Raw genomic sequence first — 20,032 nt, 5'->3', positions numbered from 1 at the left:
TGCAATAGTAACAGAGCTTCCATGTGGCAGGTTCCCTGCCCCAGCACCCTGGCAGCAGCCACCCACCTCCATGCAACACATGGCCTTTTTTTCTGGCTTCAATAAAAGTCTCCAGCCCCTTCCACTGTGGAAATGTAAGAGGGGGGAAGGGCATGCCTCTGCAAGAAAAGAGGCAAGGTGAGAGAGTTTTGAATGGGACCTCGTTCTTGACAAGTCAGTGTTTTCTGTCTGGCCAAAGGAGATTTCTGACATGGGAAAGATTAAGTGACTCTATACCACCCTGAGATTGCCTTGCTCACCAGTGCCCTATCCCACTCAACAAGCCAAACTGGCGGCAGAGACATGCATGATGACACAACTTGCACCTTCCATTTTTGGTCTGTGAAGTTTTCAATACAATAGCTTTTCTATCCTGCAAGCAATAAGACCATCCTTACTGCTCAAACATGAAGCACAAGAGGGACCAGAAAGCTGTGTTGCCCTGTTCTGCTTCCTCTCTCATTGCTCTACATTTCTTTCTTTTTTTATACCCCCTCCTAAACTATGCATTTTAAACATTTGTCTTTATTATCATTATTCAGCAAATGAGAGTTGCAAGAACAAAAATTTTGGGATTTTATGTTCTTCACAGAATTGTGCCCAGAGATGCTGAACCACACCAGCCCCCCCCCCCCCCCCCAAGACTGGTTGCTGCCCACCAACACTCCACATTTCCTCCCTTCTGCCCCTATCCTCAGTTCATGTTCTACCTACAGTTTCTCTCTCCAGCTCTGGCTTCCCTCCCTCCATTGGCTTGTTTCTCATGGCTCTTCTCCCTTTACCTACCCCTTCTTTGGCCTGTGGCAGACACTGCTGACCTGTCAAACAACATTTGGGTTGCTACAGCAATCCAATATGCCATGCAAATGGTGCTTTGTTTTGATGTCTCAGTACTTTCAACACTGGGATTTTTCCCTACATACATGCCCAGGGACACAGATGCAGAACTCAAAATTGTAACCAGGGCTTCCGGTTTTAGTTGAGCCCCTCCCCCACCAATCCATGTAGTGGTCAGACCTTGATTATCAGATATTCAGATTGGCTATGGTTAGCAACAATATTGGGGGGAAGCTCTTTCAAGAACCATGTAAAAAGAACATCAGGCTTCTCTGAGATTGCTGTGCCCTCCTTTCTGATGTTTTCTTAGGAATTACTCCAAAATTCCTGTGCTGCCAACAAATTCTACTGTTTCTACAGACTTGCTAGGGATTGCCTTTGGATATACTGCTTGCACATGTCAGTGAGATGTAACGATTAGTGTTGGATCAGGACTGAGACCACCCAAGTTCAAATCCCCACTTGACCATGAAGCTTTCTGGAAAACTTTGGGGAGGTCACTCATTCTCATTGTAACCCAGGTGACAGGTTGTAACATTGAACATGACAGGCAGACAACCCTGACTTTCTTAGAGGCAAGGTGAGATAAAAAATGTAACTGACAGATAGCAGCATATGCTTTGGTCAGAAATCTCTCACCCCCATTCTCTTAGTACAGCATTTCTTAAAACTACCCTCTTCATCAGATTAATAATAATTAAGAGTAAAGCTCAAGTCTACCACATTATAGCATTTAACCAAAGACAGAATGGCACAAACACCAACAAAAACAGACATTTTAACAGAGGAAACTCAATGAGCTGATGATTTGAAGGTCTGACTTTGTTGATGGAAACTGCTGAGCTGAAACAAACTTAGAAGATCAGCAAGCTAGGAATCAGCACAGATGTAAACAAATTGGCAAGGGATGAGGTCATGGCAGAGCACTCATTTTGCATGCAAAAGGCTCCAGGTTGTTGTTGTTGTTGGTGGTGGTGGTGCAGAAGCTGATTTTTATGCCCTGCTTTTCAAAGCGCCTTAAAATTGCCTTTCCTTTCCCTCGCCACAACAGACACTCTGTGAGGTAGGTAGAACTGAGAGAGCTCTGACATAACTGTTCTGTGAGAACAGCTTTAACAGGACTGACTAGCCCAAGGTCACCCAGTTGGCTGAATGTGGAGGAGTGGGTAATCAAACCCAGCTCTCCAGATTAGAAGCCACAACTCTTAACCACTGTACCAATCTGGCTCCCTGTAAGGGTCCATATGATAAACAGATGTGGAGCAGGTAAAGGTTTTTATGTGGGGAGAAAAGAAAGCCTTCCTCGTATAGACTATTATTTGCTATCCAGGCTAGTAGAGTCTTAAAAGCAAGTGACCAATAAGGACTCTCCTTATCCACTAATCTATCAAGTCACCCATTGGTTACTACTCAGCTTGGCCTCATCAGAGGTGAGAACAGCCCTGGAAAGAGTCTTGCCTCTTTCCACCATGCCTTTTATTTTTATTTATTTTATTTATTTATTTAGATTTATATACTGCCCTCCCCGAAGGCTCAGGGCGGTTTACATTAAAACTAGTCAACGATACATGAAACTGACAGAAGCCAAGGGTGAAAGGCTGGCAATACTGTGATGGCTGCCTAGCAATGGCCACTAAAGGCTTCTAATTCTTAAAGCTACAAGGGCTGGTTTTTATTTATCTGAGGTTATTTACCTCAGGTTTGTAGAAAAATCTGACTTCTCTATTCATGGCCTCTTCTCCCTGGGTTCAAGAATCCACACAGATAGGCCTTGTGGAGAATTAGATATAGTGATGGCTGTGAAAAGGAGCAGGTCCAGCTCCCCAAGGTCAGTCCTGCTGCTCCTTACTTCATCCAGTACATCCAGGTGTAGCTTTTAATAAAAGTGATAATGAAGGCAGCAAGAAAGCTGATGAGTGCCCAGATGGGCCTTTTGTGTTCAAGTTATATAATCAGAATGTTGTTACAGTGAGTACCCAACAGAATTGCATTTGGATCGTGTATTACTGGTCAGAGCAGCTTTGCTTCATTGCTGTATATCTAGGACTCTGAAGCTGGCTGCAATAAATACTTCAAACATGAGTTTGCTGAACATGGAACACTTGACTTCACCACTACCAAAACGGGGTGGGGGGGGGGGAGGCAGACCCAGCTTTACTGCACAGAGCACCATCCACTCTGCCATTCTATAATCACACACTCATTTGAAGCATAGCATTCCCACAGTCCCTGAAAAAAATCTGACCAGAAGCTACTAAATGTCACAACCCAGAATCTGGAAATTTCCTCTTAACAAAAACAGCCACTATTTCTCTCAACTCCTTTTTTTTGGGGGGGGGGGGTAATGAAAACTATTCCAACTCCAATGAGTAGGTCTATTTGTAAAACATGACAAAGGCAAAACAAACAAACAAACAAAACCTCATGAAGCAGCCTTCATCTCCATAATGGAACTTGCTTGCTCATGTTACTGTGACTACATTTTAATTACTTGAGAGAAGCATACAAAGAAACAAGATTCACAGGAGTGTGATTGTGAGGTTTAAACAAACACAAAATATCTAACCCAAATGTAAGATGAAGGCATATCCATGCAACTTGCAATATTGCTGCTAAGGCATTCCTATATCTGGCCTCCTTGTGCTTTGGCAACTCTTACTATTAAAACTTTCAACATTAACTGAAAAGCAGGAGGGAGGACGACCCAAAACCCATCAGAGAAAGATGCAAATGAAGCTGAATAAATGGAGATCCATAAACAGATCCAATCACGTCAAGATGCCTTTTGTCCCCAGGGCCTGTCCTGTTATATCTGTACCTTTCTATTTTATAACTATTCACTGCACCACTCTTATTCCTTGTTACTTGTGGTCAGACACATTCCTAAGAGAAATTAAAAATACTAAATTGAGGAGCAGGGGGTTGGACTAGATGACCCTGTAGGTCTCTTCCAACTCTATGATTCTGTGTCTGGCCTATAAGCCGGGAAGAGTGGTACTGAAGGGCAATAATAGATGTTCGCTGTTATTCATAATTTTCTAAGTGAAAGTAGCTATTCTGTCACAAGTATTGTATTTCTTTTAGACCATTCCACTAACAATTACTTGGATTTCCCACTTGTTTTCTATAGACAGTTCTCAGCAGACTGCTATATTGGTGGCAGAAAGGGCCATCAGATCACAGACAATTTATGCAGACTCCATAAGATTTTAAAGGCAAGAGATAAACGCAGGGGTTTTACCATTGCCCACTTTTGAGTAGAAACCCTGGACTTCCTTGGTGATCTCAAGTACTTCCTTGGTGATCTCACCCAAGTACTAACCAAGACCAATCCTACTTAACTTTCAAGATCTGACAAGATCAAACTAGCCTGGGTTAAATTACTTGTACACTAATTATAGGGTGGGAGTCAGGTGTGGGGGGAAACAAAGTGATGCAAATCATAAAACAGAGAGAAAACACAGGAACACAGAGGCACGAAAACACAGTTTTTGATGTTACCTTCCAACTATTGTTTCCTTCGGGAAAACTGGTACAATGCGATATCGTCATATGAAACAGTGTCATTGGTCATAAGGGGAACTAAATGTATAGCAACCTTATATGGGTGTGGAGAATTATGGAAATGATGATGGAACACTGGCCCTTGATCAGAGCTCTGGGTTTTTAAAACATATGCTGGGGATATAGTACTGACAGCAAAATTCACAGAAATTCACATCACATTTCAATGTATGTAATCAAAGATACTATAATAAATAATTATACACATTGACAGATAGAAAATTCTACTCAACATATGCCAATGAGCTCAGAGCCACAAAAAGATGACTGGGTTGTTGTTAGTTGCGAAGTCGTGTCCGACCCATCGCGACCCCATGGACAATAACCCTCCAGGCCTTCCTGTCCTCTACCATTCCCCGGAGTCCATTTAAGTCTGCGCCTACTGCTTCAGTGACTCCATCCAGCCACCTCATTCTCTGTCGTCCCCTTTTGCTTTTGCCCTCAATCGCTCCCAGTGACTGGGTTACCACACAGCTATGAGTACTTTTGGACAAATGTCCTAAATATATGTATGCTCTGCAGATTTCAGTAACTTTACATCTTAAAACCTTTTTTAAAAAACTCTTCCCACCCCCTTGCTGTTTCCTTGCCCTAATAAAATTACTATTTGGACTCCATAGTTGCTTCAGGTTCTCAGATTGCCTTAAGAATAATTCTCTTCAGCTGGTTTTAAGAATACTGCCATAAATATATAAGAATATTTCTGCCTCGGCATAGACAGAATACACAGGTAGAGCACTTTCAGTACTGCCTTTCTGTAGAACTTGTGTCAAGCTGTAACCACATTTTTGGCTGCAAACTGAGAAATGAAACCTGTAAAAATCATCATAAGAGTGACATGAGAAGCTACATCAGCATCTACAATCTACAATCAAATATGTGCAGACAACTGTGCAACTTCTAAGAAGTTCCTGTGTGTATACTTAGAAGTAGTTCATCATTCTGCCACATACTTTGCTAGTACGAAAACAGACCATAAATCAGTGGCAGCATTGTGCTAGACACCACTAGACACCACTCTTCACTTGTAGACAAGCCTCTGGGAACAACCGTGCAATGTGCAATTAGTGATGCTAATGTAAGATGGGAACAAAGACGCTATTAGCTCATGATCACAATGCTACTATAATTATATAAATTAATCATACATAATAGGAGACCAGGATGGATCAAGAGCTTAACAGAACATACACTGCTTGTGCTGTAGTTTCCAAACTGCTCATTCTCATTCATTCATGTTTTCATGAAACTGAAAACATTCAGAGGGAATGGTTTTTGTTCTGGAAAGCCCAAGAGTTTAATGTTTTAAAAGAACCCATTCATTACAAACTGTCTTGGCTCTCTCCATCCCAGCAGAATTCCTTGTTGGGTCCATTTGAGGGGAGCTGCTTGCTTGCAGTCAATGACTTTAAAAGGTCACAGAGGAATCAAAACTTTTCGGAAAGCATGAGTTAATACAAGCTGTGGATAGCACCAAGAATCCTCATCCTAGCACAGAAAAGCACCCCTACTGTTCCTACAATGAAGTGCAAGGAGATTTATTGATACAAAGCAAGGGAAGTCCAAATGTTGACAGAAACTGCTAGGCCAGGACTGTGTTCATGCTGGAAAGAACACTGTTTGATAGTGGGGAAGGCTTCTTTCCCTAAAGTCAAATGGCTTCTCATAAGAGCAACATAATTCTTCTAAATGTCTTTTAAATGCAAATTTAAACAAATATTTTTTTCATTTTACCAAGCAAAAAGGAAAAACTCTGTGCTCTCAGAGTTGGAGGGATCTCTTCAAATTCAGCTTTCCAGTTCTGCAGCTGTGATGTTTTTGTGACACTGTCATTATGTCCTCCAACATGGATTATATAGAATCTTGGTTTTATTTGTACCTAAGCACTCTAGGGTCTCCAGTCAGAATCAGCCTCTCTGTCAGATGGCTCTCGACCCTCTGTTTAAACATTTCCAAAGAGGGAGAATCCACCATCTCCCGAGGAAGCCTGCTCTGACTGTCAGGAACTTCTTCCGGATGTTTAGATGGAATTTCTTTTGAATGTCATCCCACTGGATCTGGTCCATTCCTCCGGGGCAAGAGAGAACAACTCTGCTCCATCCTCCATATGGAAGCCTTTTAAATACTTGAAGATGGTTATCAAATCCCTTCTCAGTCTTCTCCCCTCCAGGCTAAACAGACCATGCTCCCCCAACCTTTCTTCATACGTCTTGGTCTCCAAACCCCTCAACATCGTTGTTGTCCTCCTCTGGACATGCTCCAGTTTGCCTACATCCCTCTTCCACTGGTGTGCCCAAAACTGAACAGCCCAAAACTGGATACTCTTCTCAGTGTACAAGCAAAGAAGGGCATAAGACTTGGTGACTTCCTTCTCTATACATGCAAACTAGCAGGCAGATTCTTCCCACAGGAGGCACAATAAACAAAGAACTTACAAAGGGGCTTGTGATCAACAAGGCATCTGAGGATCACAATTTGCAGGCTGAACATAATTGTTCTAACATTAATGTTTCTACTAACGTGGAAAATGTAAAAGCTATATTGAAAGAACCAACCTGAATCAGTGCTCCCACCATGTCCCTGTTCCCTTTGTACAGAATCTGGTTATTACAATAGTTCTTCTATCGTGGCTTCACTGGTGGGTATTTTTCATTTGCTGCTGCTTTACAGAACCATAGGCCTTTTAAAAATCTTGCCTTATTTTAAAAGACCAAATTAAAACGTTACTTGGCTCCAACTACTCTATTTTGCATCTTTTATGCTTCCCTGTCTAGTTGGGCAGTTCATCACGTCTAAGTGCATAGGTATGAAAAACTCCATTGCAAGCATCTTACAGCTCTCCAATCCTTTCTTGCTTTCCCCTAGCCATGCATTCCATAAACAGATTGTTACCACCTTTCATCTCCCTGTCTGAGCTTGGCTAGTTATATACCTATTCTATAAATAATCCACATAATTATGAACTCTTGTGAAGGGAGGCAGGTGGAAGAAATACCTATCAACAACCGCATTGTCTAAAGCCCTTTATTATCCCTCCATTTCACAGACTTTGTAAAAGAAAGCATCTGCTACCCCTGCCCTTTGCACAAGCTGGGAAGATAAGGTAGCTATGAATGCCAATTTCTCCCACTCATTTGTGGAAATCTAACAGCATGGCTATTTTAAAAAGAACAAGATAGTTGTTTTGGGGGAAGGTATGCAAGTTTTGATTAGATGTTGCCGTTTTGGACTGCACCAGCTGATCCTGCTAGCCTGCGGCCTGCTGCTTGGACTAACAGGGGTTAGCACAGAGATTGGGACTGATAAACCCCATAGGGTAGGGCCAAGCACAATGGGTTATTATTCACAGGAAAAATCTACCACCTGGAAGTACTTTCAGAGGTGAATCTGGCTCAATATCTTTGGGACTCAATGCCAATCAGTTCATGAATTTGCTTGAATGCCTTTAAGAAAAATTCTTCTTGTTTGTTAGTTCCATGTTTGTCAATCTGTAATATTAAGTACCCAAGAACTACATAGCCTCAAACACATTTAGAAGTTAAACCCTTCAGCTACAGTATGGCCTGGGGAAATCTCTCAACATAAGTAAGTTTACTCTTACACCAAGCTAGTTTGGTGTAGTGGTTAGGAGTGCGGACTTCTAATCTGGCATGCCAGGTTTGATTCTGTGCTCCCCCACATGCAGCCAGCTGGGTGACCTTGGGCTAGCCACAGCACTGATAAAGCTGTGACAGAACAGTAGTATCAGGGGTCTCTCAGCCTCACTCACAGGGTGTCTGTTGTGGGGAGAGGAAAGGGAAGGCTAATGTAAGCCACTTTGAGACTCCTCCTGGTAAAGCGACATATAAGAACCAGCTCTTCATCTTCTTCACATGCACAGAGTTACTCTTATTAGCACAGTGCCAAGTCCTTTTATTGAAACAAATTCATAAACAGAACACTAGGCCAAATTGGGTACTGAATAAAACCTTATCCCGGGTGGAAACTGAAAATAATAAGATAACATGGAAAAGTCTTCGAAGTTTTACCATCATGTAAATAAGAAAACCATCATGTGTTATATGTTAAGACTGTTTTATGCATTACCCCTGCAATGTTTTATGTGAACCGCCCTGAGCCGTATGGGAAGGTGGTATCAAAATCTAATGATAAAATATATAGATAAAATCACGGAGAAGTATATCACACACACTTACACTACAAAGTTCTTAAGAATTAAACCACTTCCCAAAAGAAATGATAAACAATGTTAAAGAGACCTCCAGATAATAAGAGAAGACTTCAGCTAAAGTGATGTATCAGAATATAAAAGGACCTCGTACACAACCAGACCTACTGTTCTGTTTAGCCCAGCAGTCTAGTATGCCCTGCTGCAGCCGATTTAGGCAGTCCTATAGCCCAGTCCTATGACCTGGATGGCAAATGATGTTGGGGATTAAAACTGCAACTCTCTACATGCAAAGCATGTGTTTTATTACTGAGCTACAGCTACTCATCTTCCAGTGCAGAGGAGATGAGACACGCTTCAAGGAAAAACACTACCATAAAAGGAATCTTGTCTGTAATTTAAAGAGGTGCTGCATTGGATTATCAATATTGCTGAAGAGCCTAATTGCTTGCAGCACTGAAATTGAGGCACTTTCAACTGCAGCCAACAGGCAGTTTTCTGTTTTCAGTTTTCTTTTGCAAAACAGACAAAGCTTATTAATTGGAGGGGGGCACGAGGGCAGATCCTATGGACAGATTGTACATGTATGGATTCTAAATGCCCGAAACAGTAAGAAACCCCCTTGAAAGTAATTAGCAGCTCTTTTTTTCCCTGGATACATGTGAAACAAGGTACTTTTGGGGGTCAAGCATAACCTACAGGTAAAAGTCTCTGGTTTTTGTTAGAGATCTTCTGTCATAAAAATGCTGCTCAAGGAATCTGTATTTGTATGTCTACGCATGTCTGTGAAAGTACACTTGAACTAATATTTAATCCTGTCTGGATGCTTCAATGAACTAAGCATCAGCAGTAGTTTTAAGAGCCTTTCACTTTCAGCTGTTTCTGAGATACTGAAGAGGAAACATAGGGAGGACCCTGTCCCCCAATGGATCATTCAAGCACTGGTTATTCTAAGCAATTTGGTTGTAAAATGGATTAAGAATAATTTTGGTAACTCTGATCCACTGAACATTTTAGAACTTGAGAAAACCATGCCTTTAAGCAAATCAAAGTTGAGCCTCACAAGAAAACCAGAAAGAAATGCATCATTTCACAATGTGCCCCAAGATTTCTCTTTGTCTGCAGCCCAATTGCTGATGGAGGCAGGAACTAGACAACTCTTCAAGAAAATACAATAGCCTCCATCAAACGAGTCATATTCAATGGCTTTAAGGAAGAAGCAAAGCTTTCTCTGATGGCAAATGCATAATCATGGATTATTCTTTTGCCTAGTTTCAGATGGTAATTTATCCAGACCTTATGCCTTAGGGTGCTGTATTTATGCTCAGGGCAGAAATCTTCTTTTATTATGTACAATCAAAAAGTGTTTCACTAAGAAAGCATAAGGGGACCATGGACTAATTTGTAGGCAATGGGCACTACTACAAGACTCATCTGATCAGATTTCGATGGTCACAAAATTGCACAACCCAGAAACTAAACAATTTATGGCAGCATGAACAGTTGCTGTATTCTAAATCACTTATAATGTTCAATGATAGTGCTATTCATATAAGGCAACTACTTTTAATTGGATGTAGCACAGACCGCATATTAGACCCCAGGGTAAGTGTTCAGTGTTCTCTTGACAGAAGATGTACTAGAACATGGCTGCCTGCTGATAAATTGTGCATTCAAGTTCAACTTGGAATACAGTCAGATGAACAGTGATTCTCACAAGACTTTCAACCAAGATAATTAGCATCTCTAGCCATGGAACCTGTGAAAACCAAGAATAGCTGCAGTGATAACTCCCACATTCCTCTTAATTTGGGGGCCTGATGAAAATGGTAATGCTGGCAAGGCAAAAGAACTTTCACATGTGACTTTACACAATGTGTACCCAAAGAACACCTGCCACATCTTTAGCATGCTAACTAACCATGCCTTTCACCACAGTTTAAACAAGACTTTAGGCATGTGCAAAGATACCCAGCCAAGAAGTTTTGACTTGCCAGCATCACATCTAAATCAGGTCTTACTTAAACACAGCAAGATATTACAGAGGGCAGATAAATGCAGATAAAAGCTCACACCTTAAATAAAACCTTGTTGGTCTTAGTGCCATCGGACTCAAATTTTGTCCTGCTACTTCAGATCAACATGGCTGCCCATTTGGGGCCGCAAATTAGTAAGAGTCGGCTACAGTTGCACTGGAATAACAGTCCTTGAACTCACTACACTTCTATTGCTGTCCAATATGCTCTTGAGAGGAATCAGAGCTAGGAGTGAGTTGAAATAGTCTGCAACTCCACAAAGTCTCACCTCAGCCCCCGAGGAGCAATCATATAAACAAAGATGGGCATGGACAGAGTTCAAAGTGTATGGGGGGAAGACCCAATGGCCTTTTAAGTACACATGCCTGAAATAACCTGGAATTCCATTTTTATGTAGGAAGTGTCTATTACTTCAGGACAACCATTCCAGAACACCAGCTGTGAATTAACAACCTCTGATATCTGACTGGATCAATAAACCTTAATGATATTAAGCAGAGCTTGCTAGATCAGTCCAGCAAATTGTTTTATCCAGCAACCAATCACTTGCCCTGGAGGGCAAAACTGGGCATACAGGTTGTGGCCTTTCCCTGACGCTGCCTCCTAGCATTGGTACTCAGCCATCTGCTGCCTCTTGAATATGGAGGGCCCTTTTAATCATCATGATTGTCAATGACTGATCTCTCATTGATTAATATCTTATCCTCTTTTAAATGCTTGTTAGGCATTGGCAATGAAGCAGATGAAGAACTAAAGTTTGTGATGAACTTTGGCTGGCTCATGAGCCCATCTGAACCACCATGAACTTTGATGCCATTCATGGTAGTTTATGAAGACCAAAAAACAAGTTTAAATGGCTTCAAACCATTAATACCCCCACCCCTTACTTTTCTTTACAAAAAACATCTGAGCTACAGGAGCTTCCCACAGTTCTGCTGTTAGGTTTAAATGGCCTGGAGCGTATTAAGCCCTCTGCTTCTACTCCCTTTACCTCAGGGGTTCTCAACCTTTCTGATGCCATGACCCTCTAATACAGTTCCTCCTGTTCTAGTGATCCCCAACCATAAAATTATGCAAGTGTTCTTTCCACAGAAATTAAACTGAAACTGACCAATGGCATGAAAATCCATTGTTCATGACTGTATATAAATTGATTTTTTCCTGGGGTTTCTCAGTTCAGTTCTGCCTCTTGTCCCACCATCTCGCTCTTTTCCGCTGCTCCAGACAGACAAATGCTCTATCGTAATCTAGCCCACAAGGATGTGTGGATGGTGCCCCCCTGGCCAAGCTGCTTGCCCTGCCGTGACCCCTGTGAAAGGGTTGTTCGACACCCAGGTGGAGATTCACTGCTTTACCTCTTCCTGTCTGCTGGCAGAGGAAAGCCACAACCAGCAAAAAGGCAAGGGTGAAGTGCCATATACAGGCGCTTCACCCCCTCCTGTTTGTTGGCTGTAGCTTTCCTTGTCCAGCAGAAAGGAAGGGGTGAAGTACTCCTGTGAGGTACTTCACCCTTCCTTTCTCTTATATAGGAAAAACTGTGGCCAACAGAGGGGATCAAATGCCCCCTGAAAAGCACTCATCTCCATCTTTAACCCTTTTGCTCCCAGGCTCTTCAAAGTGGCAAAGAACAAAAGTGGAGGGTTAAATCGCTCCCAGCCATTTAAACCTCCCTGCTGCTTCGAGGGGGAAGCAGAAGTGTAGGATTAAATGGAACTATTTAACCTTCTGGTTTTGCTCCCCAGTGCTTTGAAGCTCAGGTCCATTTAAAATCCTGCTTTCTGCTCTGCACAGCTTTTGCAGGAAACAGAAAGTGGGAGAGAGGTAAATTTTAAATGGCTCACGAACCTATACAAACCAATTTGGTTCATAAACAGACATACTGGTTCCTGGCCTTCCCTAATGCTTATGGTCATGACTAAGTCCACTGAGATGTGAGCGTGAGTCTCACATTTTAAAATTACTCATTGAATAACGAAGCACTTGATTTGTCTGAAAACTAGTAGCAAAGCCCATTTTGAAAACTGGCTGTAGAAGGGCAGGAGAACTCCTGCAGAGTAGGGCAGCACGACTCCCCAAGCTGGGCTGCCCTGCTTTGCAGGAGCCCTCTGGTTCCAGCACTCCTGCCTCTGCCTTGATACAGGTGTTCCAGCTCATCAGCTGTGCCACCTACTCTGCAGGAGCCATGCAGACCCTCACCCTCTGCCCTCCAGGTTCCTGTCCTGTAGAGGACGGCAGGCCAGCCAGTGAGCTGGCCTATCACTGGAACGCAAAGGCAGGTGGGTAGGAAGGCAAGGGGCAAGAGGGCCCTGCCAAGCAGCATGTCCCAGCCAGGAACTGGTGGAGGGCTACCAGGGCCGGTGCTGTACCTACAGTGGAGTGTGACCAGCCTCCTCCCCAGCTCACCTTCTGCCGGCTCTTCCTCTTTCTTCCAAGTGATGGGAAGCGGCACAGAGAAGAATGGGAAAGACCCACAATTGGCCCTCAGTGTGCCACGGCCCTCTCTCTCTTGGGGGCATGTCTCCCACTGAGGGCCAATCAAACAGTTTGGAACACTGAACACATCAGAAGAACGGTAAAGTTTTTATGTATCTGTTATCATGATACAATGCTCCTGTAACAAGCAAAAAAAGCAGAACTGCATTGACGAACTGAAGAAAACTAATATGCTTTTGCTGCAAGATTTGGCTAAAAGGACTGTGATGCAGATCCATGGAATCAAGCAACAACTGCAAAAAATGTTCTTTTAAAACAGCAGATCAATGTTTTTGTTCTTTACATTGGCAGACTCCCCAGTGAGTTTGGTGTCTCCAGCTTGCACAGGATCCATTCTATATGCTCCTGACCCTGTACCTTTCAAAATTACCGTCAGCAGTTTTGACAGCTGCAGGTTCAGAAGAAGAGTTAGCTCTTATATGTCGCTTTTCTCTAACCGAAGGAGTCTCAATGTGGCTTACAGTCACCTTCCCTTTCCTCTCCCCACAACAGACACCCTGTGGGGTGGGTGAGGCTGAGAGAGCCCTGATATCACTGCTCGGTCAGAACAGCTTCATCAGTGCCGTGGCGAGTCCAAGGTCACCCAGCTGGTTGCATGTGGGGGAGCGCAGAATCGAACCCGGATCGCCAGATTAGAAATCCGCACTCCTAACCACTACACCAAACTGGCTCTCTTTCAGGAGGGTCAAGAGTGTTTTCATGAACTGCTAGATTCCAAGGAGAAGCTAAAATTGAACCATCCTTCTCTTTGCTGGGCATGGCTCCTTCTTCCATCTTCATTTCCAACGGATGGGAAAGTAGATACTGACAACCACCAAAAAACCCTAATATTTCCTGGAGAAAAACGGTGCTCCCTACATGTTTGGAAACCTTCATGAAAATGCCAATATTAGAATGATGCACAATTTTCACTGACATTTACTTCCCATTTCCCTTTTGAAAATGCCTTCATTAGACTGCTACTGAAAATGTTCATTACTCCCACTGGCTTCTCAACATTAATTTAAAATTTTTATTAGACCTCATTGTCCTTAGAGTAACCATTTTGTCACCCCAAAAACTACGTGCCACACGCCTAGCACAGACCACAAATTAAAAATCAATGCCAGCAGTCTGAGACTTGAGGGTACAATATCTTCTCTTTCACAATTAATGCCACTATTACGCTAGTCCATCTGCAACACTCTCTCTCCCATTTGTTTTCCTAGAAAGACAAGTCAGTTTGTTAAAATATCCCTGGTACAAATTCTAATCTGGCACTGCTAGAGGGACCACTTGTACATATTAACTCATCAAGTTCAGGGAATCTCTGGAACTTATGGATAACAAATATGTCAGTGAAATAATTTAAAAAACAAAGCAGTTTCTTTGTACATTTGCCAAAATACATTATAGCTATGTAAATGCCAGAGATATCTATTTATTTATTTATTTGAATTTTTATACCGTCCATCCATACGGCTCTGGGTGGTTTACATAGAATGTTGTAAAAATAGTTACATAGAACATATCCAGAAGGCTGCAAAACCATGCTTTTTTCCAGCAGATTTATTCCTGCAACAGGTCCAATAACACGATGATCAATGTCAGGTAGCAGAGAAATATTGTTAAAACATATCTTATTAGCAGTTTAAAACAATCTTATCCTGGAGTTCCAAAGCACAACTTCACACACACTTTTCTTTTCCTTAGTGGCTTCCTCACAGAAAAGGCCAAAGTTCTGACCAACTTAAAGTTTATCTCAAGGTGGGAAGACCAAAGTAATATAAACAAAAAGAGATCAACGGTTTCGAGAAAAACAAAGGAAAAGCCTAAACACCTTTAGCCTCATTTAGCCTCTATTGGCCAGTGGCCTCCATAATGCTGAAGCATTTAGGGATTTATTTCTTTTATAAACCAGACTTGTCCCAAGCCTCAAAGGAGTGCATGGCCTAGCTGTCCCCCAACACTCGACATAACAGTAGATCTGTGTCTGGATTGTACCATTTCAGGTAGATTTTCAAAGGATAGCATTATTCCCTGGGGAGGAGGAGGGAGAGGCTAGCAAAATTTAGCACAGAAAAGTTGAGCAGCGGGGTGAAGAAAACTGTGCAGAAAGCCTTCGTTTTCACGAAGGACTAATGAAACGTCGGTCCTCTGCTCCAGCCTGAAGAGGCACGGTCGAGGTAAAGGATCACGCAGGGCGAAGCAAGCGCTTTGGGCGGCTGTGTGTGTGTGTGTGTGTGGAGGTGATGTTTCTACTACCCGAAAACATTTACCTGAATCCTCCCCGAGCGATAACTTTCCTTCCCGGTTGCCCGAACGCCCCACATAAGCGGCACGCAGGAGGGGCTGGCCGAGCAGCAGCTGAAGAGAGTAGCTCGGAAGGGCACCGGGGACCGGGGAGGGGGCCTGCCCCCATCCCCCCGGCACCTTTGCTCCGTTTACACGGCAACGCGTCGAAGGCAAGGAAGAGCCGGTCGCGCTCGCTCACTTACCCGGGCAGGCTCACTCGCCCGCGGCCGTCCGGCAGCGTGAAAAGGCCACTTCTCTCCCCCCGACTCGCCGCCGGTGGCCGTCCACGCCCACCCACCGGCCCAGCCAGCCGGCCGGCCGGCCCTTCCAGCTCTCCCGAGCTCCCCGTTGGGCGACGACCCGCGACCACAACCGCAGGCGGCTGCTTCCCCCCGCCAACCTCGGGCAAGCGGGCGGGCGGGGGCCGGGCGCTTCACGCGGCGCTGGCTCCGCCCCTGCGAGGCTCTCGGGGGCGGAGCCTGTTGTCAGGCAGGGAGAAGGGGCGGGCCCGGCTTCGGCTTCCCGAGCCTTCTGAAAAGGCAGAAGCGCGACAGGGGCAGCTTTCTGCTCGCTGTCGGTGTGAAAGGAGCGCTTCAGAGGCGCCCGCATGGTGCACTAGTCTGTTTCACACAGTGACCATCCTGTTGCTCTGGAGGGGAAACAAGCAGGGCAAAGGGCGGAGGCTGCTCTTCCATCTGGCTTCTTAGCTGCAGTATTCAGAAGATGACTGCCTCTGGCTGTGGAGGTTCCGTTCTGACATACAGCCTTTGAAGCTCCATAAATCTGTCTGATTCCATTTTACAGCCATTCCTCCGTATGGCCCTCACTACACTCACTAGCAGGGTTCTATTATTTCATTAGGCATTTGTCTGCCCTAACTCCATTGCCCATCAACTTCACCGCTTGCCCCCAAGTGCCTTTGTTATGAGTATCCATCTCATCTCATCTCACTAATAATAATTGAGTTTAATGCCCCCTGGAGAAAATGGCTGCTTTAGGAGGTGGACTGAATGGCATTATAATTTGCTGGGATCCCTGCCCTCAAAATCTCCAGGTATTCCCCAAACTAGAGCTGGCAACCCTACTTAGGGTGCCTGAGTCCATGTTCCTTTCCAAGCTCTGAATACAAATCAAGATTATTCGGAGATACAAAATGGCCAGCTGCAGAGCAAGATGGGGCACTGGCTACTTGAGGCTTCCACAACTATGAGAAAAAGATGACTTTGTAAATTAACCCAAAGGAAAGAAGCCCTTTTAAATGGCCTATTAAGGACTCAAAATACCCCAGAAAGAACAGAATGCTGAAAGCCAGTGACTGTTAAAGGGGGAATCAGACTGCTTAAGCTCTTAAATCTGAGAGAAGGGGTACGGGCTGGGTGCATTAAGATGTCCCTCCCCCCCCTTTTACAAAATTCAGAAGCAAATGGTCTCCCAAGCACAGGATGATCACTCCCCTTCCCAGAGGATTCTTCTGCTCATATCAGCTGCCTGGTGTACAGAAATTCTTTTGATAAAGCTTTCCCCATCATTGCATCTACAGCCCAAACTGCATCAGCTGAATCTTTGCCTGTTATCCATCTCTTTGTGGAGCCTTGCTAGAAATAAAACGACACCAGCCATGCATAGAATCCGAATATTTTTCCTGTGTTAACTTGTGCATGAGTGTGGATGAAACCTAATAGCAAATTTACAAAATAAGCAGAGCTGTTCTTCAGGTATTTAATAAAAGGGATAAAGCAACTAAAAGCATAGAATAAATGCATGAGGCGTTTTATACAGCCTTACATGTTGCTGTGCTAATTTGGGGGGCTTTTCGCACGCCTTCAAAATCACACAATGGTTGCCAATTGAAAACGCTACTGATTTGCCATTATGCACAATGTCGTTGACAATCTGCCACACACCTGAAACCAATCCGCAAAAAGCGCTTCCTTGTAGCGCTTTCAGGGAAATCCCCAAAAGTGGATTCACCCTCCGGAAAGCGCTACACTCCTGCAACCAATCTGCAACACTAGCGGGAAAGTTCTGTGTGTTACCATTGTTGTGGTTTCTACAAAGTCCCTCCCCCTGGCTCTCTCCTCTGATCTTCCGGCGAAGCGATCACCATTTTTTTTTCTTCGAGCGAGCGGAGTTCAACCCACCAGCGAGCCTCTGTTTAGAGGCTTCCCCGGCTTCAGTCCCTCCCCAGAGCTGTTTAGTCACTAAGCACAAACAACAGAGAAGCCCGTTTGCTGATGTATTTTCCCTTTATTTTTTACACTGTTTTCGGCCGAAAATCAGGCCCGTGGGGGGGGGGGATTTTTTTTTTCACTCGGGGGGAGCGTGGCAACGATGAAACGACAGCTCAAACACACCTGCCAGCTGGATGGGTCTCTCCCTTGCAACGAATCAACACATATTCGTTGCAATGGGTGTGTGTTTTTTTTTTTAAACCTTTCTTAAAGGGAAAGGGGCTGTTTGGGAGCATGCTAACGGCTGCCCATTGGCTGCTTGACGGCCAGGGGTGGGACGAGCTCGGCAATAGCGCTTCCTTTCTAGTGATTTTTGCTGAGACCGGAAGCTTGTGGGAAACGATGGAAACGCAACTGGATTCCACTACAAAGTTAGGTATGCATAATGACGAATTCCACTATTTTAAATGGCGATTTTACGTTCAGCAAACAATTTGCTACAAGGATCCTGGTGCGGAAAGCCCCTGGTATACTTGTGTGCAATGCAAATGATCAGAACCATGTGGAATCTTACACTGATGGGAATTATTGTTTTTCCCTGCTTGACTATTCATGTCTGTCTCAAGATGCAATCCAAAGCACTCTTACTAAACTGTTAGTGCCAATGAACTCAATTGGATTTACTTACATGCTTACTGGATTGAACTGCATGACTCTTAATGTACTGAACACTTTGACACTTAAATTAATCCTTGATCTCACATAACCTAGAAAACAGCAAATGTGACCTTAAAGCAACTTCATTCATTATATTTCATCAAAGGTGACTCTGACTCTTACTGTATCTTTAAAATTACCATAATATTTTAATATTGACAAGAATGAGCCTTTATTGATACCTGAGAATTTCAAAGCAAGCAAGGCTATTGGGATGTATTATAGTTTCACCTGGAAATAGAAAAAGAAGAGTTGGTTCTTATAGGCCGCATTTCTCTACTTAAAGGAGCCTCAAAGCAGCTTACAATTGCCTTGCCTTCCCTCTCCCCACAACAGACACCCTGTAAGGTAGGTGAGGCTGAGAGAGCCCTGATATCACTGCTCGGTCAGAACAGCTTTATTAGTGCTGTGGCAAGCCCAAGGTCACCCAGCTGGTTGCATGTGGGGGAGCGCAGAATCGAACCCGGCATGCCAGATTAGAAGTCTGCACTCCTAACCACTATACTAAGCTGGCTGTCATGCATATGGCTTACTGGTGGTCAAGCTGATAAAGTATGTTGTTAGTGAGCCAGGATAACATTGACTTGGAATATCCTAAGACTTGGAAATTCATGTAGCCATGTTGGCATGAAATGGCAGTAATGAAGAGCGGCCTTATTATTGTCAGAAATCCAAGATTCGTTAATTGTAACACTATGATGGGAACAGTTTTTGGATCATAATCATATGCAGCAGATCTGAGCAAGGGCTATTTTCACCCACCATTTCTGGAAAACTGGAACTGTATTTGGTTTCCTTATCTATGCCATTCCCCACTTATGACTGTTTAATGGAAAAAATAATTCTGTCAAAACTCTGAAGGAAAAGGATTTTGCAAAAACCCAACAATATGTGTTGTATCCAACAGCCCTGGGATAGTGTCCAATAATCCAATCAACCACTTTTTAGTTGCAATGAAAATGTGAGCTTATTCTTTTGAAAATTGGCTTTGTACCTGGCTAATTCACTGTTTGTCTGCAGTATACATTTTGTCGCTGCTGTTGTTGCTTTATGTTTAACAAAAAACGTTTCCCAAAATAGGTATATAACTAAAGTAGACAAGATGAAGGTGCAAAATCATCTGTTGAAAACTATTTATTTTATAAACCATTGCATTTTTAACTGTGCCCTGGCTGCTTGTCACTGGAATGTGAATAATGAATCCCATGTTAGTATCTAATAGGAGGATTGTATTAGAAAGTTTAAGAACACAAGCATGATTAAAGTACAAAAATGAGACAGAACACCTAGAATACCCAGCATATAGAATGATGAGGGAGGGGGCATGTAATTGAGAATTCTGTACCTTAATGAGGAAAGAGAACATATGTATTTTAACTGAGCACAAAAGTTTGTAAGTGGTGAGTTGATGCAAAACTGGTTGCATGTGTGACCCCCACATGAACAAGAGGCAGATGGAGTGACTACATTCAGCAACAACTAAAATGTTTGAGAGGTCCAAGGGCAGTCTCATGTAGGGCACGCATCCGTGGTCAAGCCAGGAAGTTACATATTTACTATTTACTAGTAGCTTGGCGGAGATGGTAAAATGCCAGCCACCTTCGTGACCTGGGCTTCTATTGTGAGGGAAGCATTCAGGATCATGCCCAGGTTCCCAGCGGAGTGAGCCATAGTGAGCTCTATGGCATCTAGGGTGGGCAAACGTGCTTCCTCACATGGGCCCTCTTACCCAG

General features: G+C 43.6%; 1 protein-coding gene across 2 annotated transcripts in view; it reads right to left on the bottom strand.

The window, feature by feature from the left end:
- Nucleotides 1–15,871, bottom strand: part of CDK18 (cyclin dependent kinase 18) — a 70,715-nt gene extending 54,844 nt beyond the window's left edge. Inside the window, exon 1 of one of the 2 annotated variants that reach the window (XM_077334732.1) lies at nt 15,615–15,871. The gene's annotated coding sequence lies outside the window, so the exon portion shown is untranslated. Of the gene's footprint in view, nt 1–15,395; nt 15,546–15,614 lie in introns of those variants that run through there. The other variant, XM_077334733.1, reaches the window with a different exon arrangement.
- Nucleotides 15,872–20,032: the final 4,161 nt, after the last annotated feature.

The sequence above is a fragment of the Paroedura picta genome, chromosome 4 (assembly GCF_049243985.1).
Source record: "Paroedura picta isolate Pp20150507F chromosome 4, Ppicta_v3.0, whole genome shotgun sequence".
Taxonomy (NCBI): Eukaryota; Metazoa; Chordata; class Lepidosauria; order Squamata; family Gekkonidae; genus Paroedura; species Paroedura picta.
This window is presented reverse-complemented; position numbering and strand designations above follow the sequence as displayed.